At 30.4% G+C, this 17,529-nt stretch overlaps 1 pseudogene; it reads right to left on the reverse strand.

The window, feature by feature from the left end:
* Positions 1–925: 925 nt before the first annotated feature.
* On the reverse strand, positions 926–13,299 carry LOC149566609 (glyoxylase I 4-like; annotated as a pseudogene).
* Between the last annotated feature and the right edge of the window lie 4,230 nt (positions 13,300–17,529).

The following is a 17,529-nucleotide window of genomic DNA, read 5'->3' on the forward strand; positions in this document are numbered from 1 at the left end:
TCTCTACTATGATTCTTAATTGAGAGTTGTTGACTTTGACCATTGGTGAAATAGTGGGGCTTCTTGCCTATAGTGCTTACAACCAAGGATTAAAGAAGGTTGTTAGCTTTGGTCTATTACCCTAAAATTTTATCAAATATTTTAAATTACAATTATTGATGGTCCATAAAGATAAGTTATACATAAAATCTAAAGCCAACACAACTTCTAACATATTCATTTTTATCACTACAAAAATTACACAAGGTCATTGAATTTGTTTATTCAAGTCCTCCATATGAAAATTATTTTGTAAATGGATAATTTTATCATTTACTTTTAGAGATTCCATGTTATTACTTAAATTTGTAGGCCCTTTTTTAGAAAATTTCTCCTCAATTCTTAAAGACTCAAATTGTTATTAAAATTGGTATTTATTTTTGAATGAGAAAGTTTAGATGGTCCATGTCATTATTATTTTTTGATAGGTAATGGGTCGAACTTAGATTAATTATTGTTATTTGGTAGAGTCAATCCAAGACCTCTCAAACGAGAGACTCACAAATTGTCATTGTGGTGCAAGCTCTTGCCTAGCTACTCCATATCATTATTAAAAATGATACCCATAACCAAATTGTTTCTTGTTGTCAGCGAAGATTCATTGCATCAATGACCCACTATTTATTGCTTTCATTCCACACAATATTCAACATAAAATAAATACACACAAAAATACATAAATAGTTGGTGCAAGACCAATCAACAGAATTACAACCAGAGGCTTGTAGCTCAAAATCAAGCAAGGATCTATTCTTTGATTGACCAGAGGAAAAAAAAATAGATTAAGAAAAAGACATGTCTCTCTCCACCCTTAATCCTATAATTCATAGTAATAATATCAACCACTTTTTAAAAATGAATCTTGGGCATTAAGTCAAGATGCAAATTACAAGGAAATCTCTTTTTTTACTGATAGAAGTGATAATGTCTTCTGCATGGCTATGGGAGGATTGTGTAGATGAGAAGGTAATCTCAAACAAAGTGGTCCGACTCTAGTAGGCTCTATAGGAATATTTTCACAGTTACAGATCTCCACCATGAAACCATCTAGGTCATGTATGAAGAGTTGGTCTATGTATATGCCTCCTTCCTCCACTATGCATTTCACATACTTTATCTTCATCTCTTGCAGCCTTCTTTCCACACCTTTCATGTCATCACACTAAAATTCCAGATCATGTGAGTTTATATTTTGTAACAAGTCAAGAAATTTGATCATAAATTTGGGATGAACATTGAACAATTTGAGTAGATTAGATTGTGTACCTGAAATGAGATGTGATTATCTCTTGGATTTATCTCCTTTTGTGCTACATTCTCTATGTTCACACTCTGCAATAAATGTATGCCTATTCCATAATCAAACAGCCTGTTCAATTATTTAAAGTTTGGGTTACTTATGGAGAGTAACTTGTAAAGCACAATTTTGATTTGATCATTGTCAACTTTTTGTGGACAACTATGTTACTAGAAATGAGAAAAGAGAAACGTAATTGCAACAAAATTGAGACGAGAAATGAGAATTTTATAAGTTACATATAAGATCCATTTATCTATCTATCTATATTTAAAATTAAAATTCTTTACATTTATAAATTTGTATGTAAGTTATATATATTCAAAATTTGACTATTCTAAATATACATAAATCTATTTTAATTCATAAAATAATCTCATTATAAGTATTTTTCAGTTCATCAAACATCAATCAAAATTATTTTTAAAAATACATGTAAAAAATAACTAGTTGTCAAAATATAATATATATTATTATCAATATAATCATTATATTATTTATATAAAAAATTCAATTTATAATATTTTTTAACTAGCCTCTTTTTAAGCAACTGAAACAATTTAATTAATGTAACTCTATGTTATGACTTCGAAATGGGGGATATCATGCAGATAGTTCTAATTATTTAAACTGAGGCATGTGTAAGATTTCATTTAATATTCTATGCAAATAATTTACTATTTAGTTGGAGGATGCATCATATACAAATAGGTTGTATTTAGTCAATTAATGGCATGTTAATTTACACCTGTGCTATGTCAATCTAAATAGTACAAAGTGATTACTTACAGTGGTTGTAGGGATGTATTTGGCATGAAAGATCACACGTGTTAACTAGTCACCCTTAAACATCACACACTAATAGAAAATCAAGCTTGGAAAAATAACGCAACTTTGACTATTTAACACTTTTAGTCTAGGAATCAAACCTTAGTGTGTGATGTTTAAGTCGTCCGATGTTAACCGACTATTGTTAAATATTAACATCTGTATAACTGATTGTACCTTTCAAAATCCTCATGACCTCTTAACTAGAAACATAATGAAGATATTTTGAATGATAGAAACGTAATGAAAATGTTTTGGATGGTTGGAAATGGTTGTTGACAATAGAGTAACGTGTTTCTCTCGTTGAAATGTGAAATGTTGTCCTAGATTATAGGCTTGATTTGGGTGTGATATTGGTAGATGGATGGTTTCTTTGAAGAATGGGAGGAAATTTTTTATTTTTTTTAGCAAAGAGATCAATTGAACCGAATGATACTTAATCATAGAGGGCACAATGTATGAGGACATTTGATTTCAAAATGAAAATAATTTGAAGGTAGGCAGTTCAAAGGAGGCAAAGCTTCACAAAATGGTTGGTTTCTTAGGAAGACTCATAGGAAAAGAGTTATTTGAGGAGGCAAGGCTTCACGAAGTAGTTACAGGTTTGAGGCTTGATTCAGGTGTGAGATTGGTAGATGGATGGTCTCTCATAGAAAGTGAAAATAGTCCCTAACAAAAGAATTTGTTGAAATTGAATGACAAATAATAATAGAGTATGGAGTGCATGAAGATAGTTGTATTCAAAATGAATACAATTTGAACGTAAGTAGTTCGAATGAGTTGTTTGAAAAAGCAAGATTTCACAAAATAAATAATTTTTTAATCAAAAATTATTTTAAAAATTTGATATAGAGAGAAACTTCAAGATATATTAAGAATACAAATCTCAATTGCTCTAGTCAACATCATTAAAATTCTCCCATTACATTCATTTCCATGTTACGAAAGAATAAATGGCATCTAAGACCGATTCTCCACATGGAAAGAAAAAAAAAGATTTAAAACGTACTTTCAATGTAATAGTTTATGAGTAAGAATTATAAAAAATGGGCACCGGCTACGGTGCAACTTATTTGCACCATCCGGCTGCCCAACTTCTACCCCTACCTGCCTAACTTCTGCACCGGCTACCGTGCGATTTGACAAAATAATTTAATTGCAGGATCAAAGTTAATTGATGGGAAAGATATATTTCTGTCCAATATATAAATCTTCTTCCCATGATTTCAATTGTTTCAATCGAAAGGAAGACCCGTCTTATTAAATTCAAATCAATCTGCCAACTTTTTATTGAAACAAAGGACAATCACAACTTTATCAATTTTTCTTAAATTTAATTTTAATTTTATAGTTGAATTTAATGAAATTGTAGATATGATATAGAAAATTTTGGGTTTAAATTAATATAAGTATGGATTGAATTCAAAATTTTCAAAAAAATTGTAATACTTATTTAAATTAAGATTTTATCATAGATTTATTTTTAAAAATTAAAAATTACTATTATCTATCTTATGATTTATTTTTTCCCCACTTTATATTTAGAAAATAGAGGTTTCATACGGATAATGACATAAGTGTGATTACAGTGCCAAATCCATAAACCAATCACTATAATACAATATAGAGATACTCGAAGGGATACATACGTTTTAATTTACATAGTTTGTTTATATATTCTATCTCTAATTCTTTAGAGATAGGATATTTCATCTAAAAAAGAATATAATATCCTTATTTATCGTTATGCGGGACTTGGGACTTACTAAGTACTCGAAATCTGTTTATCCAAAATGAATCAAGTTGGAGAAAAAACTTTGTGAAAGTATCCTTATCTATGAGAGGAGACTGTATGAAAATGTAACGCCCCACCAAGGGATCCAAAAGAATTAACCTAAGGTTTCACTAAGTTTGCTAAACATTTTTTTTTTTAAAGTAAGAAAGTATAACATACACATCAAACACCTAGTAGCAGAAGCAATAACATGTAATCATCAACAAACATACATCACAAGTTACATTCCTTAAGGGTCCCAAGATGTTGAGTCACATTTAAATTTAATTAATTCTAAGTCTAACAACTACCACATACATATGAAAGAATAATCAGAAAGTCCAATGTTCATAATATACATTTGTTCCGAATGCCTCTTGGCAAATTAATTCGGAATGCTCAATCATCCACTGTACATGTCACAGGGTGTGAAAGGCTTAAAAGAATATACATATGTAAAGATAAAGTTACGTCATCCTCAAATCCATGATACAAAGTACAGTAAAATAAATGAAATCATCCACCATACATGATACATTAATACATCCATAATGATAAAACATCCATGAACAGAATGAAGGTAAATGCCAACCAAGAAAACTCCAGTCATGGTGACCACAAATGGATCTCAATGATAAGAGTAAAAAGCACTACCACCCGACCGCGTGGAACCTAAATGGTCCACTCCCACTGCGCTGAGGAGATAGTCTCAAGTCCCAAATAGGATAACAAAACCTATAATCATAAATACTCTCTAAGTCCAGGAAATCCTATAAGTATGCTAACTCAAGGGTTCCTAAAAAGATCAACATCTAAACCCAGAGGCACTCTTACTATGCAAGCGAAAAAGTGTCATCGCAAAAGTCACATCGAAATTTATCCGAGCAATACCTTAGGAACCCTGGATCCCCTGTGATCCTGCGGCCACTAGTATCCTCTCGTATTGACGAGGCATACTACGGAATGCAAGGTCGTAACCAAGCGTTCTCTCTACCCCATCCTAGTCTGTACTAGCACTCAAGGCATGGGAGAGGACATACAGTTATCTTATTAGATTCATTTACGTCAGTATTTAGATGAGATGTTTCCACTTATTAAAACAACTTACAATGAGTTACCCTGGCAGCCACTTAGGGCCCCGACCCCCATCGCAAGCCACTTCCCGACACTACACATAGATAACCTACCCTAGGCTCATGAAATCACAAATCAAAAATATCACCTCAGCCCTATACAAGCGACTGGAACACATCAAATGATAATCATAATGATCACAACAGTTCTCTATCAGCACTGAAGGCATCAATAATAAGTCACAATATCCAATGGTTCTCCAACGAGCAACCAACAAGTATCCCAATAATAGATCATAATACTGATCGAAGACTCTAAAATGGTCAAGTCAAAACATGTCACAACGTGACATCACCAAGAACAAATCATCCAAAACATCTCAGTCCTCTCAAAGCGACTGGAAGGGAAAATCATATATTTATAACTGATCGATGACTCAAAAATGGTTAAGTCAAGGAACTCAAATACATACACTTCAGCTTCACACAAAGAAACTGGAAAGCAATAACAAACAATAAATACATCCATCATAGAGCACTCCATCACATTACCATGGTCGAGTTAAGAAAGATCGAGACCAAATCATTATAACATCACATTCACAAAACCCTCGAACCTCTGGTAACAACCTAAACTAGTCAACATCTAAACAACCCCAAAACCCCCAAAGCATAGTTAGTACAAACAGCAGAATATAGTTTCATAGTTTGGGTTTGGTTTGAAATACACAATAGGGTTTAAGTTCCAGTTTCGTATATGTTTTCAAGTAATAAGTTTTTTTCGCAATTAATCCATTTCTATAATAACCTCCATTTAATCAATAATCTAATTCTACAATTTAATCAATAATATTCATTATTAATTAACTTTAATTAAATTAATTTTAATTAAATTAATCAATAATTACTATTCTAATTACTTATATTAATATATTTATTAATTATTAATTTATTAATATTTAACCAAAAATTATTAATAAACTAATATTTACAAAAACTATGTTAAATGCATTAATATTTAATTATTAAATATTAATAAAGATTATTATTAAAATATTATTAAATAAAATATATTAAAATTTATTAATAAAATTTTTTAATAATAATAAAACTTTTTTTTATAAAATAATACAAATTTTAGAATGAAATTAAAATCAAATATAAAAAAAAAACACACACGTATTTTTAGTAAGCCCGTCGGCTTAATAAAACGCCTGCGGCATGCCGCAGGGCTTGCGGTCGCAGGGCCTGCGGTGGCAGGTGCTTTGTACCTGACGTCGCAGTACTTGCGACGCAGGTACTGTCGCGCAGAGCCGCGACAGTGGGGGTGGGGTACGGGGTAATTCCCTCCCCCCCCAATATTAATGAATATTATATATATATATATATATATATATATATATATATATATATATATATATATATATATATATATATATATATATATATATATATATATATATATTTATCATTATTTTGTTTTTTTAAAAACAAATGATTTTTATTTAAAATAACAATTCAAACCCCCCAATAAAAATTTATTATTATAATGATTGTTATTTTTTTTTTTAATAAAAGATTACTGTTAATCTGATAGGAAAATAAATCGAACCAATCGAATTTTCATTCTAAGATTTTCAAGATCAATTATCTTTCCAAATTAAATTTCTCAATTCAATTTTAATTCAACCCAAAACCCGATTTAATCCAAATTCCCTTTTTACCTACGAATGAGGTTTTCTAAATAGTTTTCCAATCTAGATTTACAGATGAAATCGGATAGAAAAAGATCCAGAACGAAGAATTCACACATTCGATAAGACAAGATCTTACAATCACGAAGTAGACAGAACATATTAAATTTCTTAAATCATTTAGGGGTCAAAATATCAGACCCTACCTGAACCTGATGCTAATATGCAATTCCCAAAAACTGTAAGAGAACTAGCTCCTCTTCAATAACTTTCTTCTGAAAATCTTTCCTAGAATTCTCCTTCTGAAATTTGCTTCCGAAGTTCTTTCTCCAAAAATTTCTGTCTCTCCAAAATTCTCCCTCCCCCAAAAATGAACCCCAAAGTTGTGATAAGGAGTTTTCTCCTCAAATCAGGGCACTAATTGTGCATTCACCCGAGAAGACTCTTTGCACAACTGAGTTAACTCAAAATTAACTTTTATTATCTTTTCTTTTATTTTGCATTCATCTTTAAATGCACATTAAGTTGAATTATTAAATAATTTTATTTACTATTTCACTTGACTTCTATTTTAAATTAATTTATTACTTTAATCTCATGTGCACTTTATGAAATTAAAATAACATTATTATTTTCTATTATTTTATCTTTTAATTTATTTCTCATATTTAAACTCATGCTTAGATCATGCGATCTAGAAACCTTTAATAATTTAATATCTTTCAACTTTTAATTTATTTTAGAAACTTAATTGATAACATATTTAATTAATTTAAATAACAATAATATTTAGCATTTATTTAAAAATGAACTCTAAATATATTATTATTAAATTAAATAAATATTATCATGTTCTAAATTTATCTTTGAACTTTTATCTCCAAATTTAATTCTTTTATTTAATTAATTTCTCAATTAATTAAATATTAAAGATATCATATTAATTCTCCATTAAATTAAATCATTAATTAATCTTTTTAATTAGACTTAATTAATAGAAAACACATCAAGGACTCATATAACAACATACGAAAACCCATCATAGAAAAATACATACTAAATCAAACAAAAGGGTTATAATCACGAAATTATATCCTTTGATGTATTCGGAGGGTACTTAACTCAGATACTTGCCCTAATTATCAATTAGGACAATTGGCTAAAGGGTTTAGGAATTGGACTTAAGAGTTTATCTCCCCTCTCTTACCATTGAGACAATGGGATAGGGTACGCTCATCCTGGAAATTCAGGGAAGTCGATACCCGGTACCTACAACCTGTATAAAATTCACGCATGTACAAACACAATATTCTAAGCTAAACAGACAATGGCAAGAAGTGGTGCATCGTGTAGATCCCGACTAGCAGGTGACTACGACTCCCTTAACCACATCAGAAACACCATACATAAATAAAATAAACACGCACACTATACACATGCAGTATGGGGTAAGTATCCATAATAAAACACGTGTGATAATAAACCATCTAACTAATCATCATCAATAACTGAAAACATTGAATAATCATCATATATGCCTGAAATATAGAGTACCAAGTAATCTCATCATATAATAAACTGAGTGTAAAACAATATCTGATAATCTCAAGATAATGCTACTAATTATCAAACATAAAACTTGGCCTAAAAGAGTTTGGCAATGATATCAGGAATGTAACTAGAAAAATGTAGACTAGGGGCAGGCACTACAGAAAAATGTAACTGATTCTTTCATTTCCCTAATTTTTTTATCCTCCACTGAGGATTTCAGGTTAAATACCAATATTTTAGAAACAAATATAATAAATCTTAATGTGGTGCTTGGTGTACTAACCTATTTCGGAAAGGGAGTGTGTGTGAGTTGTATATTTGAAGTTTTATGTACATAGTTTGTTTATATATTCTATCTCTAATTCTTTAGAGATAGGGTATTTCATCTAAAAAAGAATATAATATCCTTATTTATCATTATGCAGGACTTGGGACTTACTAAGTACTCGAAATCTATTTATCCAGAATGAATTGAGTTGGAGAAAAAACTTTGTGAAAGTATCCTTATCTATGAGAGGAGAGTGTATGAAAAATGTAACTGATTCTTTCATTTCCCTAATTTTTTTATCCTCCACTGAGGATTTCAGGTTAAATACCAATATTTTAGAAACAAATATAATAAATCTTAGTGTGGTGCTTGGTGTACTGACCTATTTCGAAAAGGGAGTGTGTGTGAGTTGTATATTTCAAGTTTTATGTACATAGTTTGTTTATATATTCTATCTCTAATTCTTTAGAGATAGGATATTTCATCTAAAAATATATATAATATCCTTATTTATTGTTGTGCGGGACTTGGGACTTACTAAGTACTCGAAATCTATTTATCCAAAATGAATTGAATTGGAGGAAAAACTTTGTGAAAGTATCCTTATCTATGGGGAGAGAGCGTATGAAAAATGTAACTGATTCTTTCATTTCCCTAATTTTTTAATCCTCCACTGAGGATTTCAGGTTAAATATCAATAATTTAGAAACAAATATAATAAATCTCAGTGTGGTGCTTGGTGTACTGACCTATTTCGGAAAGGGAGTGTGTGTGAGTTGTATATTTGAAGTTTTATGTACATAGTTTGTTTATATATTTTATCTCTAATTCTTTAGAGATAGGATATTTCATCTAAAAAATAATATAATATCCTTATTTATCGTTGTGCGGGACCTGGGACTTACTAAGTACTCGAAATATGTTTATCCAGAATGAATCGAATTGGAGAAAAAACTTTGTGAAAGTATCCTTATCTATGAGGGGAGAGCGTATGAAAAATGTAACTGATTCTTTCATTTCTCTAATTTTTTTATCCTCTGCTAAGGGTTCTAGGTTTTATACCAATATTTTAGAAACAAATATAATAAGTCTCAAAGTGGTGCTTGGTGTACTGACCTATTTCGAAAAGGGAGTCTATGCAAGTTCTATATTTGAATAATCTAGTTGGATCCAACCAACTACGTTTTGTAGATAGAAAAATGCATGATCTCAATGAATTACTTCTAAAAAAATCAATATGGAAGAACTATAGTATTTCGTAATTGATTGGGAAATTTTTGACCAATCCCAACCAACATGGGAAAATCTTTAGAATGGTTAAAGCTAAACTGCTTGAAGTCCAAGAAAAATTGGTACTCTTTCAACCATTGTGCTAATATGAGATGGGTTCAAAGGCATAGTTGGAGGTTAATTCAATATATAACATTCATATATCAAGAACCGACGACCTACACAAAAAAAAATTTATTCAAAAAAACACGAAAACAACTCAATTGATAATAAAAAATCCCTTTTGGCAAAAGAGCCCTTCGTAGATTTTGGTCTTTGATAGATTGATCTTTTTTTTATTTACATAATATGAACAAAAAGGCTAGGCTTGGTAAAAAATCGAGTGGGAAAGCCGAATGAATCGAAAGATTCATGTTTGGTTTGGGAAGAGATTATTCATTCAACTTATGAATAGATAATATACTTTCATTAAGTAATTTATTAGATAACCATAAATACAAAATAGTGAGTACTATTCAAAGTTTTGAAGAATTATGTAAAGGAGCTGCTAATCAGCTTGAGCAAGCCTGGGCTTGCTTACACGAAGTAGAAATGCAAGCGCATGAAATTCGAGAAAATGGATAGTCTAAAATAGAACAAGAAAAAGAAAATCTTATCAATATTACTTCTGTTAATTTGTAACAGTTAGAAAATTCAAAGAATGAAACCATTCACTTGGAACAACAAAGAGTAATTGAAAAGGTTCGACAAAAAATTTCTCGCCAAGCTGTCCAAAGAGCTCTAGGAACTTTGAATAATTGTTTGAATAGAGAATTACATTTACGTACGATCCAACATAATATTGACTTGCTCCTAGCCATGAAAAACATAACTGATTAGTGTTATTTTATATATATATGGCCCCAGAACCTTAAAGGGCACTGTACTTCAAGTAGGAGATGGCATTTCCCATATTCATGGTCTTGATAAAGTAATGGTAGGGGAATTAGTAGAATTTATAGATGGTACAGTAGGTAGTGCCCTAAATCTAAAATCAGATAATGTTGGAGCTGTATTAAAGGGTGATGGTTTGATGATACAAGAGGGTAGTTCCGTGAGAGCAACGGGGAAAATTGCTCAGATACCAATATTATCAGGTCGAGTTGTAAATGCTTATTTAGGTCGAGTTGTAAATGCACTAGTTTGACCTATTGATGGTAAGGGGAAGATCTCATCTTCCCAATCTCGATTGATCAAATCTCCCGCTTCAAGTATTATTTCAAGACGTTATATATATGAACCTCTTCAAACGGGTCTTATTGCTATTGATTCTATTATCCCTATAGGACGCGGTCAGTAAGAATTGATTATTGGGGATAGACAGACTGGTAAGACGATAATAGCTATAGATACAATTCTAAATCAAAAAAATCATAATGTAATATGTGTTTATCAATCATGGAAGTAAATAACCATGCATTTATTGCTATTCTATTATTCGCAGTGCCCACTTCTTTTCTAATCATCATTTACACACAAACAAAGCCTCAAAGTGAACTAGAGTGATTACTTAGAATCTAGAATTAGTCTAAATCGTAACTATAAAAAAGTAATAGCAGTTAGTATTTTCTTTTTTGAGAAGAAGTAATTACAAAAGAAAAAAGAAATTGTCGTTTGTACCACTTATATACAAATTTTGGATGAGTAGATCTAAATTATAATTTGTATCATGGGAACTAGACATAATTTCTTCATATCTCTGGAAAAATTGATTTATAAAAAATTGATTGTAAATAAAAACATAGGTGTTATAAATATTTTATTAATATCTCAAAAAAAAATTATAATACGAATACGCATTGTTTACTATTCCATAGTAATATACAAAATTGTCAATTGTAAAGGCAAAAAATTGATATGGAAAAGACAGAGCAATAATGCTCCATATGCTTTAACAGATGTATAGTTAATTAACAAATGTATAGTGAAAAATAATATGGTTCACTATATAAAATTCTACTTCATATTTTATAAATATGAAGTATGAATTTTATTATATAACATGATCAATTTGATATTATTAATCATCTCGTTGATAATTTAACAATAGACCAAATAATTAATGATAGTAATGATTTAATCATTGTTTATTTGTTTTTAACAAAACGATTAAAAATAAAATGACTATTCAATTTCTATTAAATTCCACTTCTACCCCATACTATGAGTGAAAGAGAAAAAGTAAAAACTACCATTAGAGCAGCGCAAGTGCTACCGACTATATCCATATGAATCCCTCTCGTTGATAAAAATTGAAAAAAAGAAGTAAAATAATAATAATATCATTATTGATTCTTGATGATAATGGAACTATTCAAAATGGTGCTAAGTGGGAATCTTCTACCTTCTATTATGAAAGGATGAGTCGATAGTAGAGGCTTCTAAAAAAAATTCTTGTAACTAATTACTAGAAGTAGAAACTACCTATCAGATTAGACATTAATGATAAAATTGAATGTTATTTGCTATTATTAGCAATAGCACCTGAAGCTACACAAGTTGTCTCCAAAAGACATGGATACAAATAAAGACCTATATTGTATTACAGTGATTGGGTTATGGATTTGGCATTGTAATCACACTTAATGTCATTATGCGTATGAAACCTCTATTTACTAAATATAAAATGGAGGAAAAATAAATCATAAGATAGATAATACTAATTTTTAATTTTTAAAAATAAATCTATGATAAAATCTTAATTTAAATAAGTAATACAATTTTTTTTGAAAATTTTGAATTCAATCCATACTTATATTAATCTAAACCCAAAATTTTCTATATCATATCTAGAATTTCATTAAATTCAACTATAAAATTAAAATAAAATTTAACAAAGTTGTGATTGTCCTTTTTTAGATTGATCTGAATTTAATAAGACGGGTCTTCCTCTCGATAGAAACAATTGAAATCATAGGAAGAAGATTTATATATTGGACAGAAATATATCTTTCCCATCAATTAACTTATGATCCTGCAATTAAATTATTCTGTCAAATCGCACGGTAGCCAGTGCAGAAGTTAGGCGGGCAGCGGCAGGAGTTGGGCACCGTCCAGCCGGTGCCTAAAAAATGCAGTCGTGATCCTACCTTTATGAGTAATAATTTAAATAAATGCGTTCATGATCTGCAATGATCTATCTCCCATTTATTTATTTATACCCACTACTGATCATCATTGATCGACCTAGCATTTATTGAAACCACTTTCACAAACCTCCATGAGAATAGGATCAAAGTTGAATTCCAATAAAACATGATACTACTCAGTTATAAAATTAAAAAAACTAATTAGAACTAAATCCCAACAATTCAATGCACTCAAAGCACCATAATTAAATCCTTGAAGAGTGAAAGAATCTGCCATACCAGGCTCCATTGAAATTGAAAGACCCTGGACACATTTTCATAAAAGTTAATGGAATCCTCTACCGATCTACACACCATAGATATGTGATTCAGAGATCTCAAACGAAGTGGCCCTCCATTTTCACAAGAGTTCATCATGTTCAACCTTTCTTCTTTGTTTTCACTATTCAAGATTGCAGGATTCGATCTAAACTATTGAAATATTCAACTTTCTTTCTTCACAATTGCAAGATCATCTAAAGCCTCAGCCACAATCTATGAATAATTTTTTTCTTCTCCTAGCAAGATTTTCCTTGCAAGATCCAATCTAAGTACAATTCTTGAAGCTATTGCTGAAATAGAGATAATGGATTCTCTTCTCTTAGAAGATTTTTTTTGCTACTATGATTGAAATGGCGACTCAATCAACAATGGTACAAATTGAAATGGAAAATCAATCAGCAATCGGAAAAAAACCATACAAGATTGAAATGGAAGATCAATCAATCAAGAATGGCACAAAAACCAGAATGAAGATTGAAATGATAAATCAATCAACCAATCAATGGTGGATGTTCTTTCTCTGAATTCATCACTCATATAAATAGATCAAATGCCCCAACATGCAATTACATACGATCCAAATAAGTTGCATCAAATCCACATCAGCCCACGTGCTATATATGCGGAAGTACATGGTTTTGTTTGCTGAGATATAGTTTGGTGCCAGGTTTGATTTCAATATAAATTTGATTCATTAAGTTGGACTAATAACACCTAATAAGTACCCATTAATCATGTTCTTTCAAATTCCTTTATGGGTGTCCGACATCAGTGATTTGTAGTTAAAAACCACCATATTCTTTCAACAGTATATAAATATTTAAATTTGTATGATATGTTCTTAATCAGCTTAGCTGCCAACGAATAATTAGTTACAGGTGAACTGACTTAACATTAAACATTAGATATAGTACTATTAGTTTATATCTAAGGTTGAAGATTTCAAATGAAATGAAAAGCCTCTTAGAAGATAAGCCAGAAAATTGAAGAGGTTTCAGGCACGAGTGGACCCATATCAGGTTCCTAAAAAGTCTATGTGGTGGCTTTTGTTGGTTGGTAGCTCGCAGGTCCTCGCAAGTCTGAACCTTCCATCACGAAAAAAAAAAAAAAAGTTCTGGATTAGAGCATACTAAAGAAAGGAAACATTGAATTTAAATTTTATTAGTATCGTCTACATTCATTGGGATTGTCAACATGTAATAAATGTTCAATGGGACTATTTAGTCTTCATTTACATTCATTGGTATTGTTAACATGTAATGAATGTTCAATGGGAGTTTAGTTGTTTATATTTCTTATATGTTTTGTTGCTTGAAAATGCAAATGTTCAAAGTTCTTGTTCATACATTGAACCTACACTAAATTTTCTTTCTTATTTTGTTCTTTGTTCAAAGTTCTAACTTTTCTTTTCTATTGTGTTATATGTTTTTCTTCATTTCTTAAATACAACTTCATTGATTCAATGATCAAAATTAATCAAACTAGTCTATAATAATTTGATTACAATAATAAAAGAAAAACTACTTCATTTTCACAATATTCTGATAGTTACCAAATGATAAGAATAACTACGAAAACATTTTTAAAAAAATTATGATAATAAGATTACTCATCAATCTAAATACTTCAAAGTTAGACATGTTGCATATATGTGTACCATTACTAACAACAATAACAAAACTTGAAAATATGATCAATAATGGGCTTCAAGTTTGAAGCTATTAAGTATTTTCACCAAATCATCTACTATTCCATTTGAGAATCAAGGATATAGTTGAATTTTCAAATATGTTACTTGAAACAATGTGATGAGAAACAAAATATTTAAAAGTTGCATATGAGAAATGGATACACATATACACTTCATATAAATAAAAGTGCATTAAGAAAATCAATAATAACAATAATATTATAGATCATTTAGAAATATATTTGTTGAATTTTCATGGATCTCCTACAAATGTATTAAGCACTACCTTATTAGGTATATATCTTCCAAATGCAACAATCAATTACATTTATATTGAGTATAAGTCATGAATAGACATATCCCTTCAACTTGAATTGATTTTGACTCAACCAGGTTTAGTTAGTGGTAAAATAAATAGATGGCACAATACGAGAGAAGAACTTGAAAATATTATTATGTAAATAATTTGTCATATGAAGATATAAAAGAGAACAAGATTGCAAAAGGGGATATATGAAAATTGCTCGAAAAGCCAAGAGAAAATGACATCCTTAGAACTACAACAAAGAGGTTCCCTATTCATTGGTCCATGAATGAGGGCATAAAAAACAAATTCTGGGACATATGGTGGATGGTATTTGATACCCTTCCCTATAATAATCATGAGGTTCCTATATATTTCATAAGGAAATCGTATCAATGTGATTTTATCCTTGGGGAGATCCCAAATTATTTTGATATGCTAGATTCTTGGTCAAGGTAGAGGTGTTGGGTCATCATTTGATAGGAATGGGGCACATTGTGACCCTAATGTACCTAGGTTGCATATTGGAAATCTCTACATGGAGTATGTTAGTCTTCCTTATATTGTGAAGGAACATGTAGAGGTCAACACACTAGGAACCATTAGTTCTCTGACTCAACTCTCTCATTCATTATGTCACTCATTTACTCAAGGATGAGCATCATCAGTCAGATGGGCCCATATGTGCCAGTCATGTGGATCTTTGTGCTCATTTGACATTGCTATTGAGATGAGGAGGAGGAGGATGGACTAATAATCAATGAGTACCTCAATGTGATATTAGAAATTGATACATAGGTAGATACTTACAATTATATTTAACCAATTTGGTCACATCTCATATATACATGAATGACTAATAAATTAGTATGTATTGATTGTATTCAAAAACTTAGGGCCGAACTATTAGTGGCATTGGTAATGATACCTAGCCCCATTTTACTTTATGTCGATAACTCTATACGAATGCATTTATTTAATCATTTGAATCAATACATTTTATTATTATGTAATCATATGAATAGTTTTCTCATATCTTAGTATGCATGGTCATGGCAGTGTTGAGATGGGGTCATCTAGATTTACAATGACATCATTGTCCCCACAGGTGGGCGGGTGTGTGTGTGTGTGTGTGTGTGTGTGTGTGTGTGTGTGTGAATTAACATCTATAGTACATTCTTATATGAATTATTTTCTAATAAATTTAGATACACCTACATTAGGTAAATCCTGTAGTTTCAACATTGATACCATACAATGAAGGGCGTAGTGGCATATTTACAAAGTACCCTATTTATTAAGTGGCGGTGTTGTAAAAAAATGTATTCTTGATAAATACAAATAATACTTTGGTTGTATCATTTTCCGCTATTAACATCAAAGACTCTTGCGACTATTTGTGAGACTATAGATCATGGAGTTGTTGTTGCAATCGTTAATTCTAAAGCATTTATTGAGATATGAAAGAGTTTTCCTAATATTATTTGTTACTTATAATAGTTAGTATTGAATTTTGAAATGATATTTAGGTATGCAAATTTTAGTGATTATTTGATCATTGTTATAGGGTCTTTTTACTTCAAATCATTTGTGTGTCCCTAAGGTGGATTGTACATAGGTACTATTTCGTAGTGGTGAGAAAATATTTTATTTTATGTGTACATATATTTAATTTTGATGCATAAAAATTATTGATGCTTATACTTTTTATCTAGCTTGAGTTGCAAAAGAGTGTAGACGAGAGGACTAGTGAGTCTATTCAAAAGACCACCTCGTATGCACCATCTTCCTCTACACAACAGTTGAAGATAGCCAGCGATTTATTTTCTTCCCCTTGTGGGAAGGAGTAGAATATGAATACACATTGTAAACCTATACAACGTTAGTGGAAATAGATTTTTGTATTGTATTGGATGTAGTTAACATCTGACATATTGGACATATATGTGATGTATATCTTTATTAGAAATATTTTGGATGTACATGACATCATTGGACATACAGTTTATGTAAGACATTATTGAACAAAAAGTTGATGTATTAAAGTATTTAAACTATGTATTCATGCCCTATAAATATATATCTAGTTTGTGTTTTAAGTATTGAATGCAATTCATGTGTCATGTAGATGAATGTTATATTTCCAATCAAGCTTATTTGATATGAACCAATGAAGATTATCTTACTAATTACTATTGAATGAATGGTAAATGAAATTAATTTAATCATATATGTTGAATTTCTCTTTACAAAATTAAGGTTATGAGTTGATATGAGAGTTACAAGGGTCAATTTCACTCCCGCAAACCCAATCATATTCATGCCTAAATTG

The sequence above is a fragment of the Cupressus sempervirens genome, chromosome 3 (genome assembly GCF_028749045.1).
Source record: "Cupressus sempervirens isolate cs-2001-9-10 chromosome 3, ASM2874904v1, whole genome shotgun sequence".
Classification (NCBI taxonomy): domain Eukaryota; kingdom Viridiplantae; phylum Streptophyta; class Pinopsida; order Cupressales; family Cupressaceae; genus Cupressus; species Cupressus sempervirens.